This window comes from Eleutherodactylus coqui, chromosome 3 (assembly GCF_035609145.1).
Source record: "Eleutherodactylus coqui strain aEleCoq1 chromosome 3, aEleCoq1.hap1, whole genome shotgun sequence".
NCBI lineage: Eukaryota > Metazoa > Chordata > Amphibia > Anura > Eleutherodactylidae > Eleutherodactylus > Eleutherodactylus coqui.
This window is the reverse complement of record NC_089839.1, coordinates 30,040,902-30,059,890: the sequence shown is the minus strand read 5'-3', so window position 1 is coordinate 30,059,890 and position 18,989 is coordinate 30,040,902. Positions and strand designations below refer to the sequence as shown.

The following is an 18,989-nucleotide window of genomic DNA, read 5'->3' as shown; positions in this document are numbered from 1 at the left end:
CGCCTATATCCACTCTTGGCTTCATTACTGTAACTCATTAACGATCAGTCTTCCCCTCACTAAACTGTCCCCTCTCCAATCCATCCTGAATGCAGTAGCCTGACTTATCTTTTCAGCCAGCTGATACACTGATGCCTCCACCCTGTACCAGTCACAACTCTGATGCCTCCACCCTGTACCAGTCACAACACTGATGCCTCCACCTTGTACCAGTCACAACTCTGATGCCTCCACCTTGTACCAGTCACAACACTGATGCCTCCACCTTGTACCAGTCACAACACTGATGCCTCCACCCTGTACCAGTCACAACACTGATGCCTCCACCCTCTACCAGTCACAACACTGATGCCTCCACCCTGTACCAGTCACAACACTGATGCCTCCACCCTGTACCAGTCACAACACTGATGCCTCCACCCTGTACCAGTCACAACACTGATGCCTCCACCCTGTACCAGTCACAACACTGATGCCTCCACCCTGTACCAGTCACAACACTGATGCCTCCACCCTGTACCAGTCACAACACTGATGCCTCCACCCTGTACCAGTCACAACACTGATGCCTCCACCCTGTACCAGTCACAACACTGATGCCTCCACCCTGTACCAGTCACAACACTGATGCCTCCACCCTGTACCAGTCACAACACTGATGCCTCCACCCTGTACCAGTCACAACACTGATGCCTCCACCTTGTACCAGTCACAACACTGATGCCTCCACCTTGTGCCAGTCACTGTGGCTGCCTCTCAAATACAGAATACAATTTAAACTTCTCCCTCTCATCTATAAAACTCCCCCCAGATCTGTGCCAACCCACACCTACTCCCTCATCTGTCTACCACTGTAACTGTGCTCTCAGCTCCGCTAATAACCTTGGACAAAGTTCCCATTTAATCTGAACCTTCCACTCTCGTCTCCAGTTCTCTAACCAAACAGGTTAATTCCGAGCACCCCGTGTTAAGCATGCCCTAAATACACATTAGGGAAGCCTACCATGTTCCCTAATCTAACTCTTCTCCTTTTACCCCACTTCTACACCTCCCTTGGAAACCAGACATCCTTCTTCCCACTGCATGCTCCAAGCGCCATACACCCTGATGCACTTCATACCTGTATATACACAGATACGGCTAGTGATTGGCGCATACAGCTTTATGTATATATGTATAGTATTTTAGTACCACTTTTATCTACATGTGCTTTATCGACTATATCAAGGGCTTTGACTGCGTCGACAATGACAAGCTATGGCAGACCCTACAAAAGCTGGGCGTATCGGCACATTTAGTCAAGCTAATAAAATCGCTTTATACTAATCAGGAAGCCACTATGAGAATACAGTACGGGGACACAGATTTGTTTGGGATCAGCAAAGGTGTCCGAAAGGGCTGCATCCTCTCACTCATTATGCGGATGACACAATTGTGCTTGCAGAACCAGAAGCAGGTCTGAAGCAGCTGATATGGAAGATTAAAACTGAAAATGAAAAAAAGGGCCTCTACCTGAATTTAAAAAAAGATTAAAATTATGACAACTGCAAAAAATGGCTAAATTCAAATCCAAATCAATAATGAGGTCATAGAATGCATGCGAGACTTCATCTTCCTTGGTTCAAAAATTCACCAGTCTGGAGAATCTGTGCCAGAGATAAAACGTAGGATAGTATTGGGGTGAAGAGCATGCTAAACATGGGCAAAATCTGAAAATGTAGGGATATCAGTATGCAACTAAACACAGGATAGTGCAAACCACTGTTTTCCCCATAGCCATGTATGGATGTGAAAGCTGGACTGCGAAAAAATAGATAGGAGGATTGATACATTGGAGCTGTGGTGCTGGCGAAAGCTGCTGCGTATGCCTTGGATGGAGAGAGTAACAGACAGAGAAGTCCTGAATCGTATAAGACCCGATATATTACTGGAGGGCAAGATGACCGGCTCAGACTCACGTATTTTGGCCATGTAATGCAAGCAGAGTCGCTAGAAAAATCTGTAATGCTTGGACAGCTCAGTGGCAAAAGAAGACAGACCACATTGTGTGCAGGTTGCTGCTACAAAACAGGAACAGTGCGTGTTTTTGACTAAGCAGGTAGCAGACTTAATTCGTCAGCCAACTGGTGGCACCAATCAGGCAGTGATGGATCTTTGTAGAATACTGTTGTAACCACAGGCCATTAAACTCACTGAAGGCCATAGGATGTCCAACACACAACTAAATACTTTGTTTATAATCAAATGGTCATTTGAAGTATAACATGGGGGTTTAAGTAGATATAACAGATGATGTTTGATGTTACTTGGCAATATGAAGGGAGCAAAAGTGAGCCTGGTAACTACAGGCCAGTAAGTCTCACTTCAGTAACGGGAAAAATTTTCGAGGGGATTCTGAGAGACGCCATCGATGAGTACCTCAAGGAGATTAAGGGAATAACTCCTCACCAGCATGGATTCATGAAGGGTCGCTCATGTCAGACAAATCTGATCAGTTTCTACGATGAAGTAAGCTCTAAGCTGGACCAGGGAGAATCTATTGATCTTGTATATCTGGACTTCTCTAAAGCCTTTGACACCGTGCCACATAATAGGCTAATATACAAAATGAGGCAGCTCGGACTGGGCGAAAACGTGTGTAAGTGGGTAAAAAATTGGCTCAACGATAGAAAGCAGAGGGTGGTAATAAATGGTTCGTACTCTGATTGGACCACAGTCGCTAGCGGGGTGCCACAGGGTTCAGTATTAGGCCCCACTCTGTTCAACATATTTATTAATGACCTGATAGAGGGGCTGCACAGCAAAATATCAATATTTGCAGATGACACAAAATTATACAATATAATTAATGCAACGGAGGACAATGTGCGGCTACAAACGGACCTGGATAAGCTGGGGGCTTGGGCAGAAAAATGGCAAATGAAGTTCAATGTTGAAAAATGTAAGACTATGCACATGGGCAAGAGGAACGGATGTCACAAATATTCACTTAATGGGGTACCACTAGGGAAAAGTGATATGGAAAAGGATCTGGGGGTATTAGTGGATAATAGACTAAGCTGGAGTAACCAATGCCAGTCAGCCGCTGCAAAGGCAAATAAAGTCTTGGGGTGCACCAAAAGAGGTATAGGGGCGAAGGACGAGAACATTATCCTTCCATTATATAAGGCACTTGTCAGACCTCACATGGAATACTGCGTACAATTCTGGACACCGGTGCTCAGGAAAGATGTCTCAGTGCTTGAGGGGGTTCAAAGAAGAGCGACTAAACTAATACATGGAATGACGGGACTGGAATACCCAGAGAGGCTGTCCAAATTGGGACTATTTACTCTAGAAAAAAGAAGGTTAAGAGGCGACCAAATAACCATGTATAAGTACATGAGGGGACAACACATGGATCTCTCCCGCGATCTGTTTACACCCAGGACCACGACGGTAACAAGAGGACATCCGCTACGATTAGAGGAAAGTAGGTTTCATCACCAACACAGAAAGGGGTTCTTTACTGTAAGAGCAGTTAGACTGTGGAACTCTCTACCGGAGGAAGTGGTGATGGCAAAATCCATAGAGGAGTTTAAAAGGGGACTTGATGTCTTTCTGGAGAAGGATATTACAGGATATAAATTTTAGGTTAAGTGTCAATCCTGGTATATAGGCAGGTAGGAACTATTAGGGGTTGATCCAGGGAACAGTCTGATTGCCATTAGGAAGTCGGGAAGGAATTTTTTCCCCAAAAGGGCTAATTGACTTCTGGCCTTGGGGTTTTTTGCCTTCCTCTGGATCAACACAGTAGGATAGACAGGCTGGACTAGATGGACAATGTCTTCATTCGGCCTTACATACTATGTTACTATGTTACATTGTGTGCAGGTTGCTGCTACAAAACAGGAACAGTGAGTGTTTTTGACTAAGCAGGTAGCAGACTTAATTCGTCAGCCAACTGGTGGCACCAATCAGGCAGTGATGGATCTTTGTAGAATACTGTTGTAACCACAGGCCATTAAACTCACTGAAGGCCATATGATGTCCAACACACAACTAAATACTTTGTTTATAATCAAATGGTCATTTGAAGTATAACATGGGGGTTTAAGTAGATATAACAGATGATGTTTGATGTTACTTGGCAATATGAAGGAGAATGGATTAAACAAGGAAATGATAGGAAAAGATCTGATTTTGTATAATTTTTTTTATTTTTATTTTGTTTTATAGCAATATGATTAGCAAAAAGTCAATACAAAATTATATATAAAAAAAATGCTATATATATTGAATATATATAATTTTCAGCAGTCCACAAGATAATGCACACTGGCTCCTAAAATTTGTCTAACATGATCATTTAATTTAAGATATTAAATTCATAAGTTCATCAGTTTAATTTGATGCTGAAACTTCAACTTTTACTGTTCTTCTCTCCAAATGTTTGTAGGCAACACCACATATAATTGAAGATACATTATTCCTGCTGGTTTATTCACCACATATGAGCACACAGCATACAGTGGCAGTGCTTACACAACCAGAGTGTCCTGATTGATTTGCACAGGTCCTCTTTAAAAATTCAGCCTGTAACACTGTTTTGTGGCAGAAGTCCTCCAGGGCTTAGGATATACTTCAGCTTGCATCCTTAGGCTGGGTTCACACAGAAATAAAATCACGCGGAAATCCGGGGAATGACCGCACAGACAAAAACGCAACATTTCTGTGGGAGAAACGCAGCTTCAAAACCCACGGCCTTTCTCCGCGGGTCTTGGAGTGGCTTCGCCACCTGCATTCCGCTGCGGCCATTTCTCCCCATAGAGAGGAGAGAGGCCTCTGCGGGAACGGAGAAGGAATCGGCATGCTGTGGATTTGCATTCCGCGCCACATGTCAATTTCAGTGTGGCTTGGCCGCAGTGTGTGGATGAGATTTTTCAATGTCGTCCAATTTGCTGGCTAATCCCAGGATTAAAACTGCGGGCGGAATTTCCGTGCAGAAATTACGCCCTGTGTGAACCCAGTCTTAGACAATAGGTCCTACAATAAGAGTTCACTCACATGTAACATTTACAACAATCTAAGCATTAAAATGCCTTCTCTGTTCTGTGAGTCCAGTGATGCTTATGAAGAATTTCCTGCTAAAACTTTTCCCAGATTTCGAACAAGAAAATGGCTTCTCTCCATGTCACTTCTTAAATGTTCCACAATTTATGATTTTTGTCTAAGACTTTTCCCAAACGGTTACCATAAAATTGGCTTTTCCCCTCTGCGAGTTCTCCGATTGTTTAACAAGAACCAATTTTCAATTAATGTATTTCCCACGTTATGAATATGAAAAGAGCTTCTATGCCATGTGAGTTTTCTGATGTTTGAAAAGACCCGATTTCTGTCTAAAACATTTGCCACATTTTGAACATGGAAATGGCTTCTCTCCTGTGTGACTTCTTAAATGCTCCACAAGATATGATTTCAAACTAAAACATTTCTCACATTCTGAACAAGAAAATGGCTTTTCCCCTGTGTGAGTTTTTAGATGTCCCACAAGAATTGATTTCTGAGTAAAACATTTCCCACATTTGGGACATGAAAATGGCTTCTCCCCTGTGTGAGTTCTTTTATGTTTAACAAGATTTGATTTCCTGGTAAAACATTTCCCGCATTCTGAACATGGAAATGGCTTCTCCCCTATGTGAGTTCTCCGATGCTTAACAAGATCAGATTTTTGTCGAAAACATTTTCCACATTCTGAGCATGAAAAAGGTTTCTCCCCTGTATGAGTTTTTAGATGTGCAGAAAGATTTGTTTTCTGATTAAAACATTTCCCACATTCAGGACAGGAAAATGGCTTTTCCCCTGTATGAGTTCTCTGATGCTTAGAAAGACCTGAGTTTTGGTGAAAACGTTTTCCACATTCTGAACAGGAAAATCGCTTCTCCCCTGTGTGAGTTTTTAAATGTTGCACAAGATTTGTTTTCTGATTAAAACACTTCCCGCATTCTGAACATGAAAATGGTTTCTCAGCTGTGTGAGATATCAGCTGATGTTTAACAAGACTTGGCTTTTTGATAAAACATTTGTCACACTGCGAACATGAGAATGGCTTCTCTCCTGTGTGAGTTCTTTGATGTTCCACAAGATATAATTTCCTACTAAAACATTTCCCACATTCAGGACATGAAAATGGCTTTTCCCCTGTGTGAGTTTTCAGATGTTTAAGAAGACTAGATTTCTGGATAAAACATTTACCACATTCTGAACATGAAAATTTTTTCTCCCCTGTATGAATACATAGATGTTTCACAAGATATGGTTTCTGACTAAAACATTTCCCACATTCAGGACATGAAAATGGCTTCTCCCCTGTATGAATTCTCTGATGGTTAACAAGACCTGATTTTTGTCCAAAACACTTTCCACATTCTGAACAAGGAAATTGCTTCTCCCCTTTGTGCGTTTTTAAATGTTGCACAAGATCAGTTTTCTGAATAAAACATTTCCCACATTCTGAACATGAAAATGGTTTCTCAGATGTGTGAGTTCTCAGTTTATGTTTAGCAAGACTTTCTTTCTTAATAAAACATTTCCCACATTCAGAACATGAAAACGACTTCTCCCTTGTGTGAGTTCTTAGGTGATTCACAAGAACAGATTTCCGATAAAAACATTTCTCACAGTGAGGACAAGAAAATAGCCTTTCATTGCTATGAATTCTCTCCTGAACTGAAAGTTTAGCTTTCCTTTTAAAATGCTTTTTAGATTGAAATATTTTCCCCCGTCTACGACCAGTTTTTTGTTTGTCAGTCATCGATTGGTTAGGTGAAGGGCTCTTGTTACCAGACGTATTGGAGGATAGATCGCTAGTATGAAGCACTAAGGGTACATTAGGAGTTACTGAATTAGCTTTCGTAGTGCTATCTACTTCATGATCTGGAGATACATCGAAATGTCCATGGGAGCCTCTTATCAAATCCTCACCTGGAAAAAGAATATTTTTTATTTTCCCAAACTAAAACTGTTTTTTTTAATTAAAAAATGTATCTTTATTGAGACAATTACAAGCTAACAAGAAAATTAAGTAAGGTTGACATGCAAGAAAGCACAATAATATATGATATAATATAATATATGATTTCATTAAAGCACATGTACTTGCATAAAAGTGATGAAAGGCAAAGAAATCATCATAATATTTGTGAGAACTTTATCTGCGGAGGTCCCAAAACATCTATGTAGAACAGTCAACAAACATCTCTTACATTGCATCAAACATTTCCCATCAGCCTATGAACACCATTCCTTCAATATAGCATGGTGCTTGCAACATCATGGGGGTACGTGGAAAATTTTTCAGGACTAAAAGGATGCATTAAATAGAAGGGCAATTTTGAAGGAAAACCTGCTTCAATCTGCCAGAAATGTGAGACTGGAGCGGAGGTTCACTTTCCAGCAGGACAATGACCCCAAACATATATTGTAAGGATACAATAGATCAGATCTAAGGGGAAGCATTGAAATGTGTTGTGCTGGCCAAATCAAAGCCTAAACTTCAATCCAACTGTTAAGCTGTAGCATGACTTGAAGACTGCTGGACTCCAGCAGAAGTGAAAGACATTGGAGCAGTTTTACCTGGAAAAATTGGTAAAAATCCCAGAATCCAGATGTAATGACATAACTCAAGAGACTTGCATGTGTAATTGCAGCCAAAGGTGGTTCCACAAAGTATTGAATTTCAGGAAGTGAATACTTATGCACATTAAAAGTTTACTTTTGGAATTGGGAAAGAATTTTATTTCCTTAAATGAGGAAATTTGGCTTCTACCTCATTGGGAATTTTTTTTTACTTCCTCTAGCTTAACATTGGGGGGTAATAGGCTAAACTTAATGGACATAAAACTTTCTTCAGCCTAACGTACTATATTACTACGTATTAATTACAGAATATACACAGTCAAATCGCATTACTATGACCATCCCCTACTTTCGACATCGGCAGCGCGTAGTCCATGCAGGAAGTAACATGCTGTGGTCTGGCTTTGTGGGTATATAAGGTGAACGATATTCTGTCTGCTCACTTATCACTCATTGTTATCATGGGTAAAAGGGATGACTTACCACATTTGCAAACAAATGCTTATTGGCTTTCTGGGCAAGGGTAGAAGTATTTCTCAAACAGCGTAGTTTGTGAACTGTTCGTGTGCTGCTGTGGTGAAAAGTGTATGAGTGGACAAATGGCACCATTGGGAATAACCGATGTGGAAATTGCAGAACACCACATGCCATTGATGTGAGAGATGAACGTCGGCTACGAAGGTGTGCAAGGGCAGGCCTATATTGTACAATGGAGCAGCTCACCATGAAAATGAATCAGGGGGGTGCCAGACATCTGTCTAAAACAACAGTTCAGCGAACCCTACTGCGTATGGGGCTCGAAAGCCGACAGATGATCACTGCAACTATGCTAACAAAGTTCTATCAAAAGAAAAGGCATCAATTTGCACGGCAATATCGGAATTAAACCACCGCTGATTGTCAAAGGGTTGCTTTCTCTTAAGAGTTGCATTTTCGTCTTCATCAAGTGGATTGACATTGGCGTGTCAGGCGAGAAACAACACCCTGCAACCATTGCTGGAGGAATACAAGCTGGTGGTGGCAGCATTACAGTCTTGGGAGTTTTCGTAGCGATCTTTGGGTTCATTCATCCATGGGGTTATAAATCCATCCTTACAGATTATGTACACAGTTTGCCTTCCCTGTGGCAGGTGAGATCTTCCAGCAAGACAATGCAACATGTCACATAGCTAGAAATGTCCAACCATTGTTGGACGAGCACACCCAAGACTTCCAAGTACTTTCCTGTCCCCTAATTCCACAGACGTGAACTCAATTGAACATCTGTGGGACCACCTTAAGCACTGTATTTGCTCTATGGATGCTCCCCAATGGATCATCCAGCAACTGTGAAATGCACTGCAGTCAGCATGGCTCCGAATACCTGAGATAACCTACCAGCCCATCACTAAGTCATTTCCAGCCCGTCTAGATGCTGACAAAGTGGTTACTCTTGATTTTAACTGGTGGTCATAATAATGTGACTTGACTCTGTATGTAAATTATATTTAGCTGTGTTGAATGTAGAGTAGAGGAAAATGCACATTAGAGATGGAGGGGGGGGATGACAAGTTTCAGATTCACGTGGGACGAAGGTGTCATTAGAAAGAAAACCCTTGTAGGTCCAAATATACAGTGGAGATAAGTATACACTGAAGGCTCCTCTGTGTGACTGTGTGTAGAGTGGATTATGCTTGTGAATGCTGGAGAACAAATGTCAATATCAGGAGGAGTAATAGACTAAGACAAATACTATGAATTATGCAGTGCCACATTATATGAACAGAGTCATGTAGTGATTACACTAACGCACATAACAGCTGTATTATTGTAATTTTCTTGTTCCCTGGTATTATTTCTGTACAATATCTTGCAGTGAAAGATTTCTTTGTACACAATGTTTTTTTTGTAAAGATTTAGCCAGAATTGAGAAGTCATTTGTCTTGCTTGCTCTGGTCCATGGACAATTTTATATCATTAAAACTATTTTTTTGGAGGTATTGTGGGACACAGTTTTAAGAAGTGAGTCGTCACCAATATGTTTAGTCTCTTATATATAAGGATAATGAAACTCTCTTACCATCCACTGAAATGGATATGGTTTTATCGAGTCCACTTGTCGTTCCTTCAGAACTTTCCTGCAAGAATACCACAATAAGACATGAGAAACAAGAAGACCCCTAGTTTATCTTCTATCCAGGCGAAGGTCCAAACCCCCTAGAAGGCATGAAGCAATCTGCCCTAAATAGAGAAGGATCTGCTCAAATGGCGATCAGACCGGATTTACACAACAAATATTTCAACTACTTAGTGACCCAGCCTGTTTGCGCCTTAGCGACAAAGCCAAATTTTGGAAATCTGACATATGACACTTGAACATAGAATAAAGGCCCATTTAGACGGGACGAATGTCAGGCAAACGATGCCTGACACTCGTCGCGACACATACTCGCTCTCATACTGCTGCACAGTAGCAAGTATCGCAGGCTCACAGCGGGGCGGCTAGAAGAGATTTCTCTACTCGCGCTGCCCCGCCCCTCTCCATTGACTTAACATAGTGGCCGTTCAATACTGAACGACTGCCATTTACACTGAGTGATCAGCGATTTGCTCTTCATCTATTGTTTACGCAGATCATTTAGTGTAAAGAGCTGCCGTTCAGTATTAAACGGCCACTATGTTAAGTCAATAGAGAGGAGCGGGGGGAGTGTGAGAAAAGAAATTTCCTGCAGCCTCCCCGCCCCTCTACTGGCTGCTCTGTGAGCGAGCCAGTGATATGAGTGTATACGGGGACAAGTTATCTGGTATCGTTTGCCCGACATTCATCCCGTCTAAATGGGCCTTAACTCCGTAAAAGTGTTGCATATCCAAGTGATTCTGACATTGTTTTTTTGCCACATATTGTACTTTAATTAATGGTAAAAATAGACTGATAGAATTTGTGTATATTTATTAAAAGCGCCAAAATTGGGATTTTTTTTTAAATTGACATTTTTTCACATTTTCAACTGCAATATCTCAAATATGTGCAAACAAACTACACATTTTTGAGTATATATATATTTCCATCTGTTTACTTTATTCTGGAAGCACATTGGAAAAACCTTTTTTTAACCATTTAGGAAATGAACAAATTTAACATTGATTAACAACATTTCAAGGAACACTTTGTTTTCCTACACCAAGCCAAGATTGCAAAGGCTCATAGGTGTCAGAATGATAGATACCCCCACAAATAACCCCATTTTAAAAATGACACCCCTTAATATTATCACAGATTTTTTTCTATAGTGCACATGAAAATGAGTATTTGTGCCCCAAACGGATACCCCTGCCTCATGGTCTTGACCCCGACTCTGTTTCCTGATTAGTCTCATTATAAAAGCTTGACCCTTGCACTAGTGCGTGATTATTGTGCTCCACTGCCTTTATCAAGCTGTATCTCCTAACCTGCTCCTCTCCTGTAAACTGTAACTACCTGCTGACGACTCCTGGCTCTCTTTCCGACTACGCTATCTCCCTTATCCATATGTACTGCAACTGAGACTTCCCGATAACAACTCCTGGATTTCCATCTGACTATGTTTTCCACCTCATCCATTTGTACCACAAACGTGACTACCTGCTGGCAACTTCCAGTTTCCTCCTGACTACTTTCTGACCCCGCATGGCTACTATACCCGCAGACACCTACCCGCTAAGACGTTACAGTTATGCTGAGCAACATGACAGTAATTTTGAAGGACCTTCATTAGCCGCATCAGGTTTCCAATCACATAGAATTGATTGACCTCATAAGAGACCTAAATCTTCCAAAGAAAGCATCTGAGTTGTTAACTTCTCGATTGGCAGAAAAAAAGTTTGCCGTTACCAGGAACTAAAAAAAAATCCCAGTATACCGCAACAGAAGAAGAAGAGTTTCTGTGATCCTTCACAAGAGAAAATGATTTTGTTTTCTGCAACAACGTGCAAGGGGTACTCATGAAACTGAATGTGAGCGAATACACACCAAGCGAATGGTGGTTGTTCTTACATAGCTCCAAACGCAACCTAAAATGTGTACTTTTACATAACGGAAACAGATTCATGTCACTTCCTTTTGGTTATTCAGTTAGTATGTAGGAAGATCAGGTAACAATAGCAACAGTCCTACAGAAGATAGTGTATCGTGATCATCAATGGATCATCTGTGTAGATTTGAAAATGGTGAATTTCCTTCTAGGGCAGCAGGGCGGGTACACCAAGTACCCATGTTTTCTCTGTCTGTGGGACAGAAGAGCTAAAGATCTAAACAAGGTGAGAAGACCATAGCCTTTGAGAAAACACATGGTTCCTGGGAAAATATATCACCACAGTACCTTTGGTGGACAGAGAAAATATCATATAGCCACCATTGCCCATAAAGTTGGTTTGATGAAGCAATTTGTAAAGGATTTCCAGAGTGATGGAAAGGGTTTCGACTACATATGTAGAAAATTTCCTGAGCTGAGCATGGAGGAATTAAAAGCAGGTATATTTGATGGACCGCGAATCAGGGAACTCATGAAAGACCACTGTTTTCCAGATCCTATGAACAATACTGAGGCATGTGCATGGTCATTGTTCTGTATGGCTGTAAGAATTTTCTTGGAAACAATGCTACTAACTACAGTGCACTCGTGGAGAATATGCTCACTGCATTTTGTACACTTAGTGCAACTTGTTACTCATGTTGCAACTATCTGTACAGTCATTTGGATCGATTTCCATTGTATCTAGGTAATTTCAGCAACGAACAGAGGGAACAATTTTACCCCCGAAATAAGTATCATGGAAGAATGATACCATTAACGATGGGATACACATATGATGGCAAAATACTGTTGGAACATCCATTACAAATGTCAAGGAACATTGCGTTGTAGAAAATCACTGAAACAGGGGTTCGTGTCCCAACGAAGAAACTTTTGTTTGTAGTTCATTTTCTAAGCTTCATGGAATATTCCATTACCATATCTTGTTAAATAATATATACTTACTAATAGGTAATGGTCACATAATATTGAAATAAAATAGTTTGTAGTGAAAATGAGACCTGATGGGCAAAAACTAATGCCATTTTCAGAATCTACAATCCAGAAATATCCAAAAAATGTTCTAAGATCTTAGGCACCAAAAGTTGTGTTCCCCAGTGTAATCAAGTTGGTGATTGTAGCTTCTCACCTGCTAATTGTCGCAGTTTGTCGGACAGAGCGCTCCTGTTAAACGGTCTAAATTTGCAGTCTACTCCCATGGTGTTGTCGGTAAAAGTAATTATCCTAAGGTCCTGAGATAGCTTACTCTATGAAAGGTAAAATCTGACAAAACGCATCGAAACAAATGGATCTCCAGACTCAAAAATGTGATGAAAATTTTTATCTTAGTGAACTTATAGGACGCTTTTCATTTTCACTGATGGGAGGAAATGGTGGTCAGTGCTGAATCTTCTAATATAGAGAAAGTGATCTCGGACCCTAAAGATCATTACTAGGGATGAGCGAGTATACTCGCTAAGGCACTACTCGCTCCAGTAATGTGCCTTAGCCGAGTATCTCCCGGCTCGTCCCGAAAGATTCGGGTGCCGCCGCGGGGCGGGGAGCTGCGGGGGAGAGCAGGGAGGAACGGAGGGGAGATCTCTCTCTCCCTCTCTCCCGCCCGCTCTGCCCCGCTCCCCGCCGCAACTCACCTGTCAGCTGTGGCGGCCCCCGAATCTTTAGAGACGAGCAGGGAGATACTCGGCTAAGGCACATTACTCGAGCGAGTAGTGCCTTAGCGAGTATACTCACTCATCCCTAATCATTACTTTTACTGACAACATCATGTTAGCAGGATGAATGTTTAAGCTGTTGGACAAACAGCAGCGATTAGTAGATGAGGAAATACAACTTGATTAGCAGCTTCATTCTATTGGAGCTTTGGAGACTTGTGTATGATAAACAATAGTTCAGTGAAGAGTCTTTTGACAAACTATTATAGATAACTAACTTATTAGCATTTTTTCACATAACTTTGCTGCATGAAATACCTGGAGTCTATCTTGCAGTGGACATTTTACTTATTAACAGCAGTTCTGAGGTTATTCAGCAACATCACAGCTTTTACAGCAAAATATCCTGTTATCACTGCTGAAGACTGAATCTTGTTTCCTCCTTAGAAGTCTGTTCTCAACACTAAATAAATCTCATAACCTTTAATCTTTCCTTATCAATGAGGTTCTCCAAGCCTCTTGTCACATTTCTTGCTCCTCTGTACTTTTTTCCAACCCCAGTGCCCAAAACTTGCATATCATAAATGAGGCAGTCTTAGAGTTCTGTGAAAAAGGTGGAAGTTTATGAACCCTGTAGCGTGGATCATGGTTTCTTTTATGAAACCACAAATTTGAAGCCGCTACTGACCACAGCCAACAATAACCAGATGATACAGAGCATACTGTATACTACACTGCTGCTGGAGAAGACTACGTGGATTGCAGAAATATCAGCCTTATCTACCTGATGATCCGGTGGGACATGTTCTGTTTCCTTAGGGCAATCCTGGGAATATAGAGGACTGGGACATCTCTCTGGGGGATTTCTCTGACTGGATTCATCTATAGGAAATAACCAGAGAGACTGAATACATTGTATATCTGATGATCAGATGAGGGCGAGTCAAGTCGATCTCAAAACTGTTTTGTCCTCTACAATTAAGGAAGGTCTCTTACCCAATGATGTGAGGGGCTGCTGATCCTCCATCATGACATCCTTGTACAGATTCTTTTGTCCTTCTAAATACTCCCACTCCTCCATGGAGAAATGGACAGTGACGTCCTGACACCTTATAGGAACCTGTCACACACAATATACCGTCATCCTCCAGACTCCTCCCTTGGTGGTATATAACGTCCCCCATTCCCAGCAGCGCTCACCTCTCCAGTCAGCAGCTCAGTGATCCTGTGGGTAAGTTCTAGGATCTTCTGCTCATGTATCAGTGAATGAGGTGAAGGCTCGGTGATGGGGCCCTGGGTCCTGCTCCATTCTCCTGACACATGGGGTGTCATACACTCACCAGATGACTTCTTCACTACTGTGTAATCCTGTGTATGGTGAGACACTGATTAATACATGGAGGCTAAGAATCCTTCACCTTTCACATCATTCCCCTGTTTATTACTAGAGATAAGAGTGACATCATGTGAAGCTCTCACCTCTCCAGTTATCAAGTGGATGATTTCGAGGGTGAGGTCTAATATCCTTCGAACCATGTGGTCTCTGTCCTTGTTCATCTTTGGTAAATCACTGATGGAAAGGACCATTGTCTTTAACTGTGTTAATGCAAAAATCAATAATTGCTATACAATTACCTTTTTGGGGTCCAAATTCAATGTTAGAGGTAAGCTGAGCTCAGGAGATTAACATTAAACCACACAGCATGGGATGTGATCCTAAGTAATCTGTTTATTGATTGACAGACAGCGGAGTTTATAGAGGAACATGATCTAATTACAATAATTCAAATCTATTATCATAAGCATGCAAGATAAGGAATTTAACATCGGGAAAGGGAAAGAAAGAGAGATAATTATTCCCCTCTACTTTTACTTGGTCAGACTTCATCTGCAATACTGTGTCCAGTTCTCGGCACCCCACTTTAAAAAAAGACATAGACAAACTGGAGCAAGTTCAGAGAAGAGTTACCAGGATGGTGAGCGATCTGCAAATCATGTCCTCTGAGGAACGGTTAAAGGATCTGGGAATGTTTAGCTTTCAGAAAAAAAGGCTGAGAGGAGACTTAATAGCTGTCTACAAATATCTGAAGGTTTGTCACAGTGCAGAGGGATCTATGCATTTTTTCTATCTTGTGCAGCTGGATAAAAACGACGAACTGGTTGTTAGGCTACCTGCATCAGCTGTGTAAAATGACTCAGATTAACCCCCTAGGGCCAGTTATTATATTAGTCAAACAGCACTATGTAATGCCTTTTTTCAGTCCACTACACGTGGCTGCCCAGTCATCAGATTTATCACCAATAGAACATGTATAGGACTGTCTGGGACACCAACATCCACAGCCTATGAGTTTACACGATCTAGAGCCTCAGTTACAGCAAATGTGTAGGATACACCTCAGGTTACCATAACGAACCTGTGTGCCTCCATGCCCGACCATATCACATTTTGTATCCAATCTAGAGATGGTTAAACATTGTCCTAGAGCCTCCATTACCGCCCATATCACATCTTGTATCCAAGCTAGAGGCAGTACAACAAAGTACTAGAGCCTCCATGCCCCCCAGTAACAATAGTGACCGCCACAGTGGCCCCCAGTAACAATAGTAACCCCCTCAGGGTACTGGTGTATCTTGACGCCACCAGGAAATACTGGTGGAGTCAAGATTGATAGGGAGTGACTCCCTTGTACCTGATTGGTTGCATAGTGGGATGGACTCCAGGTTCTGGCAGCCCACTAACAAAGGATTTATGCTCCTGCTCCAAGCTACTTCCACGCTGCCCGGCGTATTGGAAATACAAACCACGGCCCCTACTGCAGCCAGGCATCCCCAGCAAGACAGTGCCATGAAGTTCCTTCCCCGGACACACAACATTCACCGCAGAGGAGGGGCACCTCAGCGGGGAAACGACAGCGGAGTGAAATGCCTTCCCTGAGAGCACCGCAGCACGCAGACCACAGCACCGTGGGACAGACACTGTAAGTCGTCGGGCGCAGCATCCCGCTATAGGATGGAAAATCTGGGAGTGCGGGGGATAGTGAGTGACTGCCGGCGCAGGCGGCCGCTGAGTACTGGAACAGGACAGCTGGAGCGATCACAACACAGTGACAGCCGGCGGCGCCACAGTACCGAAGGAGGATAACAGAAGGCAGCCCATAGAGCGTGGGGGGAGAGTTACTCACTGCTGCAGGGAGGACACAGCACCGGGAGACAGTGAGTGACAGCCACCACACGCACGTACGCACTGCACTGCAAACACTGAGGCCAGGGACCAGAGTCACACGCCTGGGAAGAAATGCATCCTAGGACCTTCCAGGACTTTCCATTCTTGCACCAATTGGGAGCTAGGGGTGTGAGACGGGTGTTCCTCCATGGAATCCCTGTCAAACCTCTAGCTTCCGGTGGCATCAAGATACACCAGTACCCCCTATCAGTAGCCCCTAGTAACAATATTGACCCCCTCAGTAGCCCCTAGTAACAATAGTAACCCTTCAGTAGTCCCTAGTAACAACAGTGACTCCCTCAGTAGCACCCCCCCCCCACACGTACCCATATATTTAACTTCTCCTTGCAGTCAGGGCTGCTGCTCCTCTTCTCGGTGCTGATACCGGATGCACACTGATGTCAATGTGTGAGCCCAGCACGTTTCCTCCCTTGCTCTCTCCTGTGGATCATAGGAGGAGAGGACTCAGGGGAGGAGGATCCACATTGACGTCAAAATGTGCGCCCGAGTTCAGTGCCGCTGTGCGATTACCGGCCAGAGAGCACCCGGACCGGTAATCTGATTAGCTCAGGGTCCCAAAGGCTGGTAATCGCTTGCCTCTGGGCCCCCTCAGCGCATTAACCTGGTCGCCTCTGATGACCCCTAACGGTACTCCTGTGCACATAACTACCCCTAATAATATACCATATTTTAGAACTGTATCCACCAGTGAAGTAACTGCAACTAATATCCATTCTGAGCTGTGGTGCTGGCGAAAGCTGCTGCGTATATCCTTGACAGCAAGAGTGACAAGTCCTGACTCGTATAAGACCCAGTATGTCACTGGAGGGCAAGATGAACAGGCTCGGATTCATGTATTTTGGCGAGGAGAGGCCCTAGAAAAGTCTATAATGCATGGACAGATCAGTGGCAAAAGAAGACCTGGTCACCAAAGAACACGATGGCTGATACTTTCAAAGCTGGTACTGGCATGATACTGGTGTATCTTGTCTAAACCGAATATATTGGTGGAGACATGGGTTGGTAGGGCTTAGTGACAGTGTAGCGTCCCATAGGATGACCCCGGACACAAGACATATGTTGAGGAGATGTGAGGGTAAGATGTGCACTTGTCACTGTGGCACTTACCAGGCTCCCTCCCGGAGGAACACACATAGCCTTGGCCAGAGCAGCGCTGAGCCTCTTCCGGACACCCCTAGGAGAGGGATGGCCAATAAACATAAGACCAGGAGATAAGGTTGTCACGGGTGACGCCACCGTTCCCTTTCTACCAGTATAGGACTTTGTCGGAAGAAAGAAAAGAGACCTCACTTGGATAACTTCAAGTGACTTAGGTCTCTGGGAACGGTCAGGGCCTGGCAGAACTTTACTTGGTAATAAACTCAGTACAAGGTAAGAATACAGGTGCATAAGACGGCCGTGCAGGCAATAAACAGTAGATTGGAGGTCAGGGCGGAAAACACAGGATGAAACCTGTTCTGCAGACTACATTAACTGACAGGAGCCGCTCCTGGTCAGGGAACTGTCCAGAGGAGGATAGGGGTAGGAATATTCCAGAGACACTCTTCAGCAAAAGTACCTCTGCATGGGGGTCTCGGCTGTTGCTTCTCACGCTCACTCTCAAAACTCTCTCACTCCTTAGCGCTTACTCTCTTCCAAGATTTCTGGAATGGGGAAACCGCTCTCTTTTCCATTCTTCACCACATGGGAGTTGAAGGTACCCCCATGTGGCTGGCACTCTTACTCAGGAACCCCGAAGAAATGGAACACAACTTGAACTTTTTCTATCGCCCTTGCCAAATACTCAAAAACAATCATACTTATAGACAACATGGATTACGTGGCTAGACAAATATAGATACATTGCAAGCATCTCCCAGGCTCATGCAAACACTTAACTGCTCAGTTGCTGCAGCTGTGCAATATACATAACAGAATGACTAGATAATTTGCACAGCGCACCTACAAAAGACATGACATTATGGAGGGGGCTAGGAATGGATCTACTGGGCCACTACAACAGGTCATGCTCCCAGATGTATGGATTGGCTGTTGCACACCTCTTAGTGCCCATCCCCCTGAGAAGCTAACACATCACCGCCCACACTAGATTGTGCGCTCCCATCCCCACCTGACAGTCTCCTACACCGTGCCCCTGACAAGCTCCCACATATGACGGCCAGACTGCCATGTTTGTTCACGTCCGCCCAACCAGGCAGCCCCGAGGTCTGTCTCCTTGCTCTGCGCCGCTCCCGTCCCCCCCATTAGCTGGCCCCGCAGTAAGTCTCCTTCCTGTGGCTGTCCAACTAGGTCACTCTACACTCCTGTCCCCCAGATCAGCTGTCCCCGCTGTGAGCGTCCTGGCTGTGGTCCGCTGCTTTTGAACGCTGGCACTGCTGGTGTAGCCGCCGACAACCCCGATGACACTACGATCGCTGGTGT

General features: G+C 43.3%; 1 pseudogene; it reads right to left on the bottom strand.

Annotated features, from left to right (window-relative positions):
• Positions 1-4,244: 4,244 nt before the first annotated feature.
• The window catches only part of LOC136620114 (zinc finger protein 721-like), a 37,444-nt pseudogene continuing 22,699 nt past the window's right edge, over positions 4,245-18,989 (bottom strand).